Below are 17,225 nucleotides of genomic sequence, written 5' to 3' on the forward strand. Positions count from 1 at the left end.
GCTGCAGCCAGATAAAACATGGCGTGCATCGAGGACTATCACACACACACACACACACACACACGGGGAGGCACACGGGCACATTCTCGTGTCGTAGAAATATGTTTATGTGCTTATAAATATGTGTTGTTGGAAGTGGCCATGGTGTGGGAGCGGAAAGAGCTGGGGGAGGGTGGGGGGATTTTTTCGTCGCCTTATTTAAGCCATCGCAACGGAGCGGGCGGGCGGGCGGGGTGATAAGCCGTCCGGACGCAACCGACGCAAGACACCAGCGCTGGAGGGAATTTATTTATAACAAACAATATTTATGTACACTAAAGGGGCAAGAGAGAGAGAGAGGGGAAGAGGTGCGAGAGGGCGCGCGAGGTGGTTGGTAAGAAGGTTGCATAAATATAAATCCAGGCTATGCGACGACAACAACCACACACACACACACACGTACAGCATTTTTGAGTGGACAGATGGGAACGAACGCCACAAAAGTCGGACAGTCGGTTTGGGGGCAGCTGCTGTGCTTTTTTTTCTCTTGTTTGCCCTCGCTTCTAAGCTTATTTAGTATTTTTCTTCTTGAAAATTTTATCGCTATCGTCTTCTTCTTCTTCTTCGTCTTCGTCTTGCGCTTACTCCACACGCTCATGCCCGTTCAAGTCATCCTTACTGAGCTGCTGCTGCTTGCGTCCGGCCAAGAGCACAAGCGTGGAAGAAGTGGCTTTGAAACGTTTGTCTTTGTTAGCTGCCAGTATCTTTGTGCTGTGCTGCTTATGTACGTGTGTGTGTGTGTGTGTGGTGGTTGTGTCAGGACAGAAGTGGATAATTCTACCCTGCCTCCTCCTGCCGCTCGCACACCGCCGCCACTGCGAACACACAAAGAGGCGCATGGAGATTGTGTGGAGCAAAAACATTATTGAACGGAATTTTTGCATACAAATCGTGGAGACACATCGGGGCAGCACGACGACGGACGGGAAAGCACCGAACAATGTGGATCCTTCTTCTTTGCCGTCCACGGACAAGTGCCGAGTTCCGCAGGATAAAAGAGAAAATTCCCTCCCTCCCCACTACACACACACACACACAGACACGCATCGACAGACACGCATAAGAAAGAGGCTTCTGCTGATTAAACTAAGCGAGCAGCGAGAACGAAGAAGCCATCGAACACCCCAAAAGCAAGCACACATAGATGCATGCCACACATACTCATTTTGCCGTAGTCCTGTAGGGCATGAATGCGTGTGTGTGTGAGAGGAAAGGAGAGAAAGCGAGAAAGAGAGCTATGGGAAGAGTCCTGGGATGGAGGGGGGGGATGGAGTAGTTTGCCTCACGCACCATACGGGGGGCCAGCAAGATATGAGCATACACATTTCCTGCTCATCAACGGGGCACGCGGGATCGAAGGGACAGTACAGTGTGTGCACGAGCAAAAGTGCACGAAACACGGCAGCCCCTGGCCGGCCAGCCAGCCAGCCAGCCCGTGCGAAAAAGAGATATAGATAAGAGGTACAAGATGTGCCTCGATAAATTGAAGCGATGAAAGGAAAGTGGTTGAATAAAGCAAACAGAGCGAGAGAGAAAGAGAGAGAGAGGGCTAGCTACAGAGTGCAAATAATAGCACAAATCTTGTTTGAGACTGTTTGAAGAGCAGTTTGAGAAGAGCCATTTTCTTCAAAAACGATCCCAAGAATCGAACAATTGTGGCTGATGCGTGTGTACATTTAAGTACGAAATAAATAGCGCACACATCGAACGGGAAAAGCCGTTTTAACTTACCACGAGAAAAACAAAAGGAAACTGTATTTGCGAAGAGGAAAGCAGACGCAGCGATTAGCGTTCCAGGCGTGCAAGAAAGCGACAGACAACAGTGAGAAAGCATGAGCGAGACGGAGAACGAGAAAGAGCCCCGAAAGCTTTTGGAGAGCTTTCTCCCTCGGTCGGGAAGCCCGAAACCGAGCAAAAGCTCGTCTCACTGTGTTCTGTGTGTCGTGGTATGTGTTGGTTGTGTGTTTCTTTTTTTTCGCCACCGAAATTGTTTCGTAACGGTCGCTGCCGAACAGTGCGCGCCACATCCTGCCATAGGTCCTGCCGCTTTGCCCTCTCCTCTCCCCCGAAAATTAAAACTCCGCAACAGCACACGACGGACGACAACTGCAGCTACAACGGTGTCGCTCGCAGGACGTTATGCAAGTGCAAATTAAAGAAGAAACAATCGAACGATTTCTTGCAAGCATCTCTGTCGCTTTGCGCGTACATATTTAGATGCGCCTAAAGCAGGAAAACTGCACCACTCGTACGCACCCGCACCTCTGTCTCGTCTCCCTGTTCTGTGGCCCCCTTTTTCGCCAGCAGCAAGCTGAGCAAAAGTGAGAGTGAGCGTATGAGATAAATCTCTCACATCCGTACTTGGATGCCATTCACAACCGACCCCATGTGTGTGTGTGTGTTGGAAGGAATGCCAGAATCGACCCAATTTCCCTGTGTGAATTTATACATTTTTCGTAAATTTAACCGCCCAAAATCAAATTTCCCTACCCGTTTCCACCCGAATTATCGCCACTTAGGGACACTTCATGTAAAGCAAGAGAGTAAGCGAGAGAGAGAGAGAGAGAGAGAGACCAAGTGCGAGAAGATGCAATCGGGAAACGTGGATGCAATCAGTTGGTGGACAGAACCACACGGTCTCTGTGTGTGAGCGATCGAAACGGACGAAATCGGAAAATGGATGCAAATAAACGGGCAAACTCGTTTTGCTCGCTGAATGGTTGTTGTCGTTGTACAGCCCCGCATGGTGGTGTGGGCCAAGCAGCAGTGGGCCCATCAGTACGACCTTCCTCGGGGCTCACCCATTTGCCCACCCAAAGGAATGGGCAGGCCACGGTGCGAACTGGACTGTTTTAGCCGCATTTTGTGTTTCGATTTGAAGCGTCGGGCAGAGTTTTGTCCACCAACTTCAGCCCCAAACGCGTTAAGGGTGGCTGTCAAGGAAGGGGAGAGGGGGGGGGGGGGTGGGTGAGAGGAAACACGTCGAGGTCATTCTCGTGCCACCCTCTGCTGTTCGCCCACATTCATGCATCATGAAGCATAAATAAAACAAAGCGAAAAATCGAAACTGCTGCTGCTGCTGCTGCTGCGAATAATTCAACATCGCTGGTGCTGGTGCAGCTGTAGTTGCAGTTGCAGCTGCAGCGCGGACCGTTCCTTGGCCGGCACCTGACGCGCCCAAGTCCGTGAGAGGGGGGATGGTTGGTCGGATGATATTTATTTTTGTAACCGTCATGCACTTGTTTCTTCCTCCGTTTTGTTTGCGTTGTCCGGCGTTGGGGTTGGCTTTGGCGCGTTGTGTGCTTTGAATTTTCTATTTATCGATGACCAAGGCGGTGGAAGCCGTTTTGGAGGAGAAGGGGAAGGAATGGGAAGGGACCTGCATCGGTTTGCAGCGTGTCCTTTCAGCCTGTGTGCAGTATCGATGCGATGCGGATAAGAGCAACGTATCCATTTACCCGTAAAAGGAAGGGAAAATCAGGTATTCATATATTCTCCAAATATTCTCACAATTTCCCAACTCCAACTCAATGCACTATTGGAAGCTTCCACAATGGTTTCACGCAATAAAAAGTCAAACAAATCATTCAATAAAAAAAATGCTGTTTCCCACCACCGAGCTATAATATTTCAATTCAAAATATTCAAAACCCTCCAACACTCTCCCCCCCCCCCCCCTGACTCTCCCCGTTTCGGGGGTGGGTGTTGAAACGAATCAATCAACGGATTCGCCAAACAACCTCGCACTTCTTGTCACGTACCGGAGTTCCGAGCCCAGCGCTTCATTGTTTCGCCCTCCCATAACGATCCCATTGTGTTTGCTCTGCTTCCCGCTTTTGTTTGTGTGCGGGTCAATTCGATTTTCCAAATGCCTCCCAAATTGTCTTTGCAGTGCGAATGCTGCTGGTGCTGCACTGCTGCTGGCGCATAATAGCGGTTGTGTAGCGCTGTGTGTGTGTGTGTGTGGGGGAGGGGGGGGGGGGGTCGGTGGCTCGTTTTGTACGTCCCGGGTCCCGCTGGCTGGCACGTGATACGCGAAGACGCAGGCGGGCGACGAAACAGAGCACATCGGAGGAACAATCGGAGGAACTTGAAGAGAGGGGATGGGATGAGGGGATGTGGATGAGGATCAAAGGGGCTGGTTTTATGGGGTCGGGTTGTGGTTGATTTGATTTAGATTTTAGGACACACCGCACTTTGTAGAAGGAGGGCATCGCCGGCGACGACGACAACGACGACGACGACGACGACGACGATGACTTCAATGCGCACACCTGGCCGGGTAAATGGCTTTCCCGACGAATTAAGGACTCTGTCGTGAACATTCCCACCGGTTTGCTGACAATTATATTTCATAGAACGATCACTACCCACCCAAGCCAGCAAACGGCCGGCGATTTGCATACGAACAACGGACCATTAGAACATGGAATGATGGCGGGTGTAATAATATTCGCTAGACATACAACCACCAGCGTTTGGGTGCAAGTGCCTGTGTGACTCCAAAACTGTGGAACATCTCGATTTGAGCGGAGGAAAACAAAACCAAGAAGAAAGAAGTACAGAGCGAACAGAGTTTCGAGTAAGGTCGTGTTGTGGAGTTCAGACGGAATTAGGCGAAGGCGAAGGATTGAATGGGTCATTTGAACACATTACGCGGTCGAGTTTGTGTCGGGGGAACATACCCGTTGACGGAGGACAACGGCAATTCGTTTGACATTTCGAAGACCATCGTCCGTCCACCCGTCGGTGGGTCAGCAAACACACGCGAACGTTACTTAACCGCTCCCGACCTGCCACCGTTCCTTTGGCGTTGGTGTAGGCGCTCAATATTTAGAACACTACGACGGTTTCCCCCCCCCCCCTCCCCACAAGCTCCCATGACACATACCTTCACATCCTCCACATGCAGCACACTCTGCAGATCTAGCTCTGCAAAGGGTGCCAAATTTTGCCTCCATTCACTCTCAGCAGCGTTGTACACTCACCGAGCTCCATTGCATGCTTCTCTTTCTTTCTCTCTCTCTCTCTATCGCTCCCTTAGCGTTGCTCATTTCACGACAGTGACAGAGATTTAGTATGTTCCATCTCGCTCCTGCTTGGGCTTGTTATCACAGGACAGCGGCGTATCTCGGCAGAGCAGCAGAGCATTGTTGGCAGCAATAGTATCAAAAGCATCCGTTGGCGTGTGAGCGAATGAGCGAGAGAGCAACAGCCAGCCACTGGGTGTGTGTGTGAATGGCAAACAAGGACAGTGTCCTGTTCGGAAGGCTCGGCTGCTTTCCTGCAGCGCCACAACACGCTGCAACTTCACCAAAGCACGCAAAGCTCTCGCTCTCTCTCTCTCTCTATCGCTCTTTCTTTTGCAACATTAGCACGATATAACAGTATCTCTCTCTCTTTCTCTGTGTATATCTCGCTTTCTCTTGCCCAAAAGCTCTATCTCCGTTTCAAGTCTTCCTATTCCACCAACCAACGTGACGCTTGTACCACTGGCAATCTCTGACTCCGCACGATAGTTTAGCTTTTCCCAAGCTCCGAACACACCGAACACTCATTTTCTCGGTTCCCCTTCAAACGCAGCCGCACAGCATAGAAACACAGCGCATTGGGTGCTGTGGGGCGGGATGAGCAGCAAGCGGTGCTGTGCAGGCAGAATCAACCTCACCGACGGGCGGACGGGCGGACGGACGGTTATTATATAATCGCCACGTTTCGTCCTTTCGATGCGGTGTGTGCGATGCCGAATGGCAATCGAACGGTCGAAAGCAACCAAATACAACACAAGAAGAAGAAGAAGCAATGCACAGGCTGCACTAGACCGTGCCCCCCATTACACCCGGAATGCGGGTGTGCATGCCTGCCTGCCTGCCTGTGTGAAGGGAAAATCAAATTCCCACAAACATAAAAAAACAAGCCAAGGTGCAAGGCAATAATATTTAAGGCATTCGAGGTTCGACCCACTCTGCTCGCGAAACGAACGCGGAATGACCTCGTCCTTCAGCTGTTCCGATTGAGGTTGGCCACGGGCCTAGTAGCCCTCTAGCTCCCCCCCTGTGCAACTGGCACTGACGAGGGAAGCTCGCTACAGCTCGAGTTTAGCTTCGTTTTCGCGAAATCTACGAAAGGAAAATGAATTCGATTGTTGATGAATGCGCCGCTTTTCTGTGGGTTGTTTTGCAACACCCATTCTCCCCACTCTCCTTTTGAGGCAGAATTCCCTTGAGGCAGCGCGGTTTGATTGATTTTTGCTAAATTGCTCCGGCTGTGTGCATTCGTCTTCTTCAAATGTCTCAACTTTCGGCTTGTTGACAGGCTCTCGGCTGGCTTGCTCGCGCTGTTGCCGTGACTGTCGCGAGAGATGTATTGCAAAATCTGACGGCCGCGTCCTTATCATTCAACCATCACTGTCGAGATCGTAATGAGACGCCCGAAAGTAGGCAAAGGTTTGGTAAAGGACTAAATGAAAATGCATTACCAAAGCGGCAACAAGCTTCCAGAGAATGAATCACGGCTAGAGCGGTCAAAAGTGTGGCTGGCAGTAAATGTCCAGAAGTACAGCCACCTGAAACGGCCACCAACTAGAACATCAAAGTTGTCGAAAAATGTCACCCCTGCCATGCACGCTGCAACCCAATATCTTCCTGGGGGAGCGTAGAGTGTGTCAAACTAATCGGGCCATCTCCTCGATTCAGTGAAACAAAACACCATCCCAAACATTGTTCCATCACCCATTCGGCCCGCTTTTTGCAATAACAACAAACTGCCACCACCACCACCACTACCCTTAAAAAAGAAGGCGAGGGTGACAGCAACCCAACAGTGGGACTTTAAAGACACACTCAAATCCCCCCTCCCTATCCCCACAGTCCCTTAATGTTAATGCCGTTGGGTGAAGGTGCTCCACTAATGCCACGACAACGACGACGACGATGACGACAACGTCGCGCCCGAAAGCGAAAACTGGGAAAAGAAAGCGTGCAGCCCCGTTGCGACACAACAACAGCATGCAAGTGCTGCCGAATTCTGGGTTGACAGCACCAAACATTCCGATGGGACACGTGTCGTGTTGCCCCCTGTCTCGTACATTTGCAGAAGTCATTTCTGGAGCAACGACTGAGGGTCGTAAGAAGTCAATTTCACACCACGCAAAACGGTGTCAAATTGTCCCGTGTTGTTTGGCGTTCTGTGCGACCCACCGAGATGGATACACATAACCTAGGATTAGGTTCGTCTTCTGTGTGTGTGTGTGTGAGAGTGAGTGCTTTTTTGTTGTTGTTCTTTTCTCCCAAGGCACAACTGTAAGCTCGATAATGAACCTTCGCCTACGAGGGGATGATGAGAAGGAGAGCAGCGCAGGATCGCTCCAAGACCTTTCACAACGCAACATTAAATGTCATACATTGAAAGGATTTGCTTTGGGGACGTTACGAGGGGATTTTGGTTCCCTTTTTTTTCTTTGCCCAGTGTCCGTGTCAGTGGACGCTGTCCGACACAAAGGATGCATGAGGTTTGTGCTCAGAATTTGGGAAAAAAGACAGAAGAAAAGACATATACACTGGCATCATCATCACTAATACTGATGTCTTCTTGTCGCAGCAATGCCAGGTGCATGGTGGTGGACACATTACACACGTGTAGAAAGAAAAGCAAAGCAAAGCATTTTCTTGCTGGAGCATTATCGTCGTCATCGTAATCACATGATTGTGACGTGTGTTTTTGCGCACAACCGTCCGCTTTCGCTCGTTGTTTACTACACAAGCTGTGACGTAGAGGTAGAGGCTCTTTTGTGTATGTAGTTTAAAGAACAAACCAGAGCCCATTTAATAAATTGCTTTAAAGATAATTTAAACAAAAGGTACCACTAAACATCGCAAAGCCTAAGACATTGATAAACCAATCGCCTTTTTTATGAGCCACACTGTGTGGCTCGTGAGATCATTTTTCATTTCTGCACAACACTCCGCTTCCCAAGTGTTGGAGTTACGATTTCTACCGTTTTGCCGTACTTTGCATATCAATCATTTATGCATTGCTTCCTCTTCTTCTCATACTGCCGAACTGTGATGGTTGTGGCGGAGGAAAAGCTCCGGGGGGAGGGACGACAACAAAAAAATACGCGAAAAAGCTCAGTCAGTTTTATGATGCAGCCGCACACGACTTGAATCAAATATGAAAGATTTCATTTTGCGCTACCGCAACCACCGGTAGAACACACACACACAGAGGAAGACGAAATTGGAAACAGCCAAAATCGTGGCCATCGTCTTCCGCGTCGTCAGCGCGTCTACCCCCGCCAGACACAAACACACACACAACGTCACACGCCCGGATTCTTTAACTTTTTATGGTGCAGTAGAAGACGAGCGCTGTGCGATTTCCGTTGCTGCACTGTCACCCAATCATCTCCCAAAAGGCTGAAAGAAAACGGGAGCACTAGCAGCACCAGCAGCAGCTTTGCCGAAACGAACATAAATGTGCTGCTCTCCATACAGTGGAGCAAGGCATATTATAGCATAATATTATTTCCTCCGAGTCTGCGAGCTGCGGCGAAACGTCCGGGGCCGGGTTTGAAGGGGGTTTTTCCGCTGCGCTTTCCGATCTTTTCCGATTTGAGCGGAGCAAAGCGGCCGCTTCCCGGCTACCCAATCATCATCTCATTTCGGTTTTTGATGTTGGTCGTGAAACGGGCGCGAGCGGTCACGTCACACCAAAAAAAAGAAAAAAAACCCGTCACGATTACGTTTGTTTTTCCTCCTTTTTATGCCCCCCCTCGTCCCCCCTTTGTAGCGGTTCTTTTTATCGTCTCTTGAGTCGCTCTATCGCACTCTTTTGCTCTTGGATTCGATGCAGAGCAGTGGTGGTGCTCTAGAGGAAGAAATACACAGACACACAAACACACACAGACACACACACACACACACACACACACAAGCTTCTTGAAGCGGAGCATTCCCGAGCGATTGGGGAATTGATTATGGCCGGTTCTGAGCTGTCGCGATCGAAATCCATATCCTTCCATCAGGCCACCACTCTCTGGGGGGAGGCTATAACTTCTCCATCATTGAGCAGTGGTGGTCACCACCCTCCACCACCAGGAGTCCCTCCACCGTAGCAGTGTTTTTTTTTTTTTTTTTTGCTTCACGACCATCAAATCCACACAGCCACACACACACAGTGCACCACCAGCAAGTTCGACACTCGAACGAAACAAAAAAAAAACACAAGCACCATTGGCCTTCGACCGCATAACGGCTGCGGTACGTGTGTGCATTCTGAACTGTTTTCTTCCACCCACACACACCCTCTCTCTCCCTATAAAACGTAAAAAAAACACACACACACACACGCTTTGCACATCGGTTCTTGTGCTTTGTGTTTCACCTACATTTGCCATTTCACCCACATTTTCACGATCGACCCCGTGGCTTTCAGCGCCGGACCACAGCAGGCGCACCCGCCCCTTCAGCAGCCCGCCCCGCCGGAACGGAACAGGGCCACGAACTTCTAATTTTCGACTCGCTTTCTCGCTGGCTGGCTGGCTGGCTGGCTGGCTAGCAAAACCCGTTTCTTCACGGACACGGAAAACAGAGCGCACTCACTCCACCAAACAACCCGTATGCCGTATGTGTGTGTTTGTGTGTGGGTATCACTGCAGGGATTTTCTCATTTTGCAGAACACACACACTCCGATTCCGTTGCTCTTTAAACAAAAAAGCGAATACCGGGGAACAGCTCTTCAGTCCTTCCAGTCCACTGCGGAGCTGTGTTTAACCGTTCATTATCCTTGTTTTTCCATTGAGTGATTCCATTTGTGAGTGTTTTTACAGTCTTTCCATGGAGTTCGATAGTTTCCAAGCTGCAACACCACTGCACGAGGATTCAACAAAACAAAAAAACGGTCACACGCACTACAAAACACGACCACACACACAAAAAAGGACATTCAAGAAGGCTGGCAAGAGCGCACTCCGGCAGGATCCGTTGCCGTGGCATAGATGGGGCCTAGGATGTCCCGAAGCACGTTCCTCCAGTTCCTCGTTTCCACACACGCACACTACGGGACGCACACTTTTGCACGTACGCAAGCACGCACGCACGCACGCACGCACGCACGCACGCAACGATTCCGCACCAGGAGCGCCAATTTCTTTGCTCACGCTTCGGCCCAACACAACACGTGTGTGCGCGTATGTTGTTGCCACCTCTTTCTTCCTTTCCCTCTCGCTCCTCTGCGCTCCACCAGAACGACCACTAATGAGTCACAGGGCTGTTTCGGGATCTGGGTAAGAGGGACGTTCTTTTGGTGGTGGTTTCGGGCTTAAAGCAGAACGTAAAACCCCATCGGAAAAGACACGGTAACAACACATCACCACGCACCAGCGCGAGAAAAAAAAAACGATACACAAAACGGCGGTGCAAGCACACACTAGTAGACAGAAATTTTAAAAAAATATTTAAAAAAAACAATCTCCATGTACCGCATCGCACAGAAAGTTTCGCGCGGCCTCTGCTCGCCGTAACACTGCTCGCCACACTAACAAACTTCTTCGGGCCCACCAGGACGGCACACGGACGGCACTGCACTGCTTGCCGAATTCGGCCCCCACACACACACACACACACACACACATACAAACGCACTGCTTTCGGCTGAACGCAGACAAAGATGGCACGATGGCACGACGACGAACACCGCCCTCCCCCGTTCTTCTGCGCGATGAGCAACGTGAAAGCTTTTGCCCAGAACTTGCCAGTTCGTCCGTTGCCCGATTTTCCACGTTCTGTGCTGGTGCTGCTGCTGCTGCTGCTGCTGCTGCTGCTTCGGGTTGGCACCACTGACCCCCTTTACTTTCCGTCCTATCAGCCCGAACGGAAGGGAGCGAGTAGAAGCGGACGAGCGAAAGAAGCGAAAGCGACCGGAAGCGCTACTGCTGAATTCCGAACGCACCACAACACAACGTCGGGTGCGCGAGCAAGAAGGAACCATTCCAGCGTGTTTTTTTTTGTTTGCGCGGGGGGGATGGGAAGGGAAAAGCAAGTGGTGGAGCACTTCCCCACGCCTTTCCACTGCAATATTTTCCCGGAAAATGTTTTATCATTTCATTCATCGCAGCATGCCTTCTCGCTCGCTCGTTCGAACCACGTCATCTGATGAAATTCCATCACTGGATTGCCAAATTCCGCTCTCTCACTCCTGTGTGTGTGCGAGTGCGCGCGCTCTCTCTCTCTCTCACACACTCTTGCTTTCTCCCTTTTTCCATCTCACCGTGATTTTAGTGCTTTCTCATTCGGTGTTTGATTTTCCAAACCGGGAAAGGTTTTCCACTCCGTAATCTGCTTCGCTCAGCTGTTTCGCTCACGTTCGCACACATTTGCCGACTCGCTTCAGTCCAGCACACTTCCCCATTCCCGGTCCCAGCCCACTACACCTCACGCCTCAATCGCTGTCTCTGTTTCGATTTCGGTTTCGAACCAAAAAGCAAACCAGAGACCAATATCCAGCATATTGGATGCGGCAGGTCAAAACAGGCACCAGCGCGTCACGTTTCTCGCATGCGGAAAATTCTCCCACACAAAAGAAGATGATCCCCCCCCCCCCCCCAGGGTCGATTGCCCTGAAATACCTTCGTAGCTTGTACTCCGAATCTCAAATTAAATATAAATGCATGAATAAAATATCAAGACGGACCCCCAAGCAGGATGGTTCTTTGCTCGTTTGGCTGTACTTTCCACGCGACGGAAGGAGAAAAACGGCACACGAGCAGCTCGGTGTGTCACACGAGAGTAACACACCGCGGAGGCGCAGCACACTAGATCAAGAAGCTAAGCAGTGTGTAGTGGCCGGAGTACGTGGTACGCGGCACGGAACAAGAAAGACTATACGCGACTATACGTAAGAAAGAGAGAGAGGTAGAGAGAGAAAGAGAGCGGGCACAACACACCCAGAGTGGGACAGGAAAGAGAAAACTGTCCAGTACACACAAACACACACACACACGGAGGTTTGTATGTGTGCAGCGAGGAGATAATTAAAATAATCCGAACTACTTCCAGGAGGTCCTCAAGACTCATTTTCCGCCCGTTTTTATGCGATAGCCATCCACAGCGGAACGGTTTTTGACCAGAAGACAAAGAAGACGCTCTTAATAATAATAAAAACTGCCCTCCTCGCAATATAACCCTCACTACCACTTCCTCCACCAACACTTGGGTGGACGGAATTAGTATCTTCTTTCATTTTTTTGGATATTACGTTCCCAGTTTGTCCCAGTCCTTTCATTCAGCATCAAGCATGCACACACCAGTGTAGACACACTGCGTTGCGACACTACATTACAAACACACACACAAACAGGCATAGACACATACAAGCACTCGTATGTAAATACACGGAATTATGCGCGATACTAAAAAAACAACACACCAGCACGAAACTTCTGCATGAAGAAGACAAGAACGATCGACTGAGAGAGAGAGAGAGAGAGAGAGAGAGAGAGAGAGAGAGAGAGAGAGAGAGAGAGAGAGAAACAGAGCGCACGACGCAAGAGAGATAGAGTCCAAAACTTCGGTTCTGAAGCTGTGCAGAAGCTTCTGATTCTAGCTGGCAGCACTGCCCGCACGATGTACACTCACACACACTCACACACTCAGAGAGAGATATTTTCAACCACAAACACATGTAGGAAGAAAGCCGAACACGAGCACTGTCCTTTTTTTGCCGACGAAGCGCATCACGCTGCATTAACGAAGCGAGATGGCACCAGAGAGGAGTACCCAGTTCTGCAAACTCCAACAATGTATTCTCATGTCACATGGTTTCTTGAGGTTTCACCCCTGCCCCTCCTCTCTCTCTCACACACACACACGCGCACGACGATCAATCGCGTAAATCCTTGTGATTGTCTGAGGATTTCCATCCATTCCCCGTTAGCTTTATTACTTGTTTCGCAGGTACTTTCGGCAACCGGAATCTCGGGGGCTCTTGACGAGGCGCTTTTCAGGACGCGGCAACTTCGACACTCTGCGAACTGTAAACTGTGACTGTGTGCTTGCCTTCAATGGACGTCTCTGTCACAGCCTGCTGTTTGAAATGGTTGTGGGGCGCTCTGATGGGGCGCTTCGCACACGGCAGTACACACAGGTCGAGTTTACCCGTTCGAGAGAATCGAGAGTCGGGGGTTTGATGCGTTGCCAACAGTTTTACATACCGAAAGGCTGTCTCGCTTGCTTTTTTCCCTTTCTTTTTTAGTCAGAGGTGTTTTCCCCCCCACGACGCCGTCCCACTAAATCGTTTTGCTAGAATATATCACTCTGTCTGTAACGGGTAGAAAACTTGGCCAACCCTTGGTAGGTGTCTTGGCACCTCTTGGTATCTCTGCGTCGCTTGGACGGCCAAACACGTCTTCATCGTTCAAACACCCAGACGACCCCCATACACACACACACAAGGCGACTTGTTTGACCAACGTACACGAAACCCCCCCACCCAAACGATTTATAATGCTGCAGAGCATATCCTTCCCCATACACAGACACACACCCCCCCCCTCGCCGTCTCTTAGTTTATGACCTTACTGCACCACATGTAAAGCATGATTACAATATGTTGCTGTCGTTTTCCAACACACAGCGATCCCCTACCCCCCAGATTCATAACTAAAAACTAAACAAAACGATAAACCTTATGAACTCCACGTGTGTGTGTGTGGGTGGGAGCGAATTGGGGGGGAGTGGAGCAACAAAAAAGCCGCGCCGCGATAACGTAACCTGACACGCGTTCTGCGCTGTGCCGTGGGATGGAAGCGGCAACACACACACACACACACACACACACACACACACACACACACACACACACACAACATGTCGAGAATTATAATTATTGATCCCCGGCGTGGGGCAATTGCCGACGACGACAGCGACAACAGCGACAAGCAACTTAATCCACACACACAACAAAAAAACTGTCGTCATCGTCAATGTATCGTCCTCCCGTGTGTATGCGCTGCTGCTGACGAGCGATAATATTTTTGGAACCCGAAAGGTTTCCCTCCCATCCGCGCCCCCGCGGTGCAACTGACCCCAACCGGTTTTGGGCTGACGGTGTTTGCTGCTGCTGTCGTTGCCGCGTTGCACCATTTCCCAACCGGGCGGACGGTTGGACGGTGGGTTTTGCTTATTTTAGTACCACCATTTCCCCCTCTTGTGTGATTCCCGTTGCGTCCCCTGCAAAGAGGACGACCACAACGCAGCTAATAAACCAGTGGACACCTTATTCGTAGTAGTTTTTTTGCGTTTGTTTGTTTGCTGCCCTGCGATACCAGGCGCCTCCATCCATCCATCCGTGGACGGCGCCACAACAATGCCATCTTGAAGCCATGCATTGGCCACGTACGCGACCAGGCCAGAGAAGCGTTCCCTTCCTTTGTCGAGGGCTTGCCGAGCGGGGTCGGAGTAAACGGAAGCTATGGCCCCCAAACGATTGACGCCGATTTGGATTTCCTCACAAGTGTATTGGTTCATTGGTCCCCCCCCCAGTTTGGAGGGGTTGAGTTGTTTACCCTAGCCCAACGACTACCCCTTCGACTTACGCGTCACCTCTTTCCCTTGTAACTACCAGAAACAACAACAAAACAATAAATACAGCAGCGGATGTTGTTGAAAACGGCAGCAGCAGTAAGGTTGCCTAACGATCGTTGCATTCCCCCCGTCCCCATTCGCAGTTTGGGGTCCTTCGCGCTGAAGTAGTAGTACCAATTGCACCGGATGATGAATGTTTACACTGCACTTTCCCCCCTCCCCCTTCCGTCTTCCCTCTCCCCTCTCCTTCCTCCAAAGTAGTTTGGAATGTGTGAGACAGCCAGCTCACGGGTCAACACAGCTACTTCTGAGGCTGCTGCTGCTGCTGCTGCTGCGGTTAACTCGACGACTCTGCCGCACTGCACAAACTGTGGGGGGAAAAAGGGAACACCAGAGAGGTGGTGTGGTGTGTGTGTGTGGTGTTTAATAAAGTACTGCAGCTGCTGATTCGCGCCAAGTAAAAAAGGGGAACCAAGATTGTGATGTATATTTCCAACCGCGCGCGACACTGGTGTGGTCTGTGGCCCAGACATTGGTGCGGGGTGGGTTTGTTTGTGGTACAGTAATAGTGAGTGAGTGTGTCCTGTCGTCCGATTAGAGTAGGGATCACTACTCGCACGGTCTCAGTGGTACAACGCTACCACATATATAAAAATAATAACGCTAGCCTGCAACAGCAGCAGAAGAAGGAGCGAATCGTCGGGCGGTTGTGCCTCTGCATAATCGCTCGGTCCCCCCACCCCTGCCCCGCATCTTTTTTTTTTATTAGCGCATCTTGTATGTGTCGAACGGGGTATGTGGGTGTTTTTTTCATCCCACCCATTGCAAGCTGCAAGGCAGATGACCCGGGCAGCTCGGGCACCGTAGCACGACGCTGAGCGCTGTGCCCGAGTAGAGAGTACGGGTTTGGAATTAATATCATAATGCCATTGCACCAAAACTGTGCAACTGTGGGGAGGGGCGAAGAGGGGGTGTAAAGAGGCAGCCCGGTGGGAGACAAGTGAGGGGTTCGTGTCTCGGTGCGCTCTTCGCCAAAAGAATGAATTATCCGACGACATGGCTTCGCCAAAGTGCCCACGTTTTATGCACCGACAAACACACACATACACACACACACACGCACACAGTGACAACTGCACCGTATCCGGTACAACTAAGTCATACATACACACATACACACGAACAAGCATGACATCGTTCGCTCCTTCTCCTTCTGCCCAGTCTATAATGCTTTCTTTTTCAAACACACACAAGCACACAGAAAGACAGCAGAACCGGATCAGAGAAGAGTAGCAAGAGTATATCCTTTTTGCTGCTTTGCTTCATCCTGGGGAGGGGGGGGACAAATTCTGGCTACCCGCAGGACACACAACCGTCCCATCACAGTAGGCAGGGAGACACACGGCACGGTTTGAATTTGTTTGGTTATGTTGTCTTTGCGAGGAATAACACTCACTCACACACACGGACACACAGACACACATACACTGTTCGATTGGAATTGGACGTTCTATCGATGGCCTCCTGCAATTGGGAATGCTGGTGTGTGTGTGTTGATGATGTGCAATCGATCGAAGTACACGGTGGCACAGGAAGAGATAAAAATCCAATGCAGTGACCTCTATCACACACTCGCACACACTTTCAAGCAAGTTTCTTCAGCCTAGATTAATTAATTCATAGTCACAACAGTCACTTACTCACAGACAGACAACACACCGGAACGAAGGAAAGGAAGGAAAACGCAACCAGCCGAACAGAACAGAACAGAACAGAACAAAAAAATGGCACACGCAAAAACCCAACAAGTTAACGGTGATGCGCCCCGTTTCTTCTGCTTTCTTCCTGCCCTCCCCCTGTGACGGCACTTAGAGAGATTCCATTCGGAACTTGGTTCCGACTAGGACTGGGCCCGCTTACAGACTGTTTTGGCTGACGGCAGCGCAGCTCAACCCCAACCCAACCACGCAGACACGCAGGGGGAATGGTGAACGTGATACGACGACCTGTGCACACACACTGAAGAGATGCCCCGCAGCATCTTCTAATGCTGTGCGCTCTCGCTTTCGCTCTCTAAAGCGCGCGCTCTCTCCCTCTCTCTCTCTCTCACTCGTTTTCACACGCGCCCAAGCCAAAAAGGTGTACCACCAAAGAGGGGGAGCAGATGAGCAGTAAGCCGTGGTGAACGGTTTTGCCTCGGACATGTGGAGTAAATCCGCGGCGTTACGTGGTCCCTCCTAGACGTCCCCCTTCCCGTTTCCCTTCCAACGTAACACGCACCCGAAAAAAAAGTGTTTCCACTCAAATTCCACTTCAATCCGGGACCGTCGTGATTCCGACCACTTGCCTCCAAGCCCCTAGCAGCAGCAGCAGCAGCCGTAGCAGGCGTTGGAAAATTGTTTAGTCTTCCTTTGGACGTTGGCGGCGCGCTGTGCGTGTAAACTATTCCGCGGCCGTTTCTCAACGGAAAGAAGGAAGAAGAAGAAGAAGCAGGGCAGATCATCCCGACATCTCACGCACGGAACGCAGAAGGAAAACACATTGCGTTGGCGTCTGTGTGTGTGCTCCAAATTAAAACACAGCCCCGTCAGTTTAGATGCGCC

General features: G+C 50.5%; 1 protein-coding gene across 8 annotated transcripts in view; it reads right to left on the bottom strand.

The window, feature by feature from the left end:
• LOC4577242 (innexin shaking-B) overlaps nucleotides 1-17,225 on the bottom strand; it is a 61,191-nt gene that overhangs the window by 43,240 nt on the left and 726 nt on the right. For 2 of the 8 annotated variants that reach the window (XM_061641901.1, XM_061641902.1), the window contains exon 1: nucleotides 16,327-16,536. The exons of 1 other annotated variant lie outside the window; for it this stretch is intronic. The gene's annotated coding sequence lies outside the window, so the exon portion shown is untranslated. Of the gene's footprint in view, nucleotides 1-10,520; nucleotides 10,617-16,322; nucleotides 16,537-17,225 lie in introns of those variants that run through there. 5 more of the 8 variants (XM_061641900.1, XM_061641899.1, XM_061641898.1 and 2 more) reach the window with 4 other exon arrangements.

Source organism: Anopheles gambiae, chromosome 2 (assembly GCF_943734735.2).
Source record: "Anopheles gambiae chromosome 2, idAnoGambNW_F1_1, whole genome shotgun sequence".
Classification (NCBI taxonomy): Eukaryota; Metazoa; Arthropoda; class Insecta; order Diptera; family Culicidae; genus Anopheles; species Anopheles gambiae.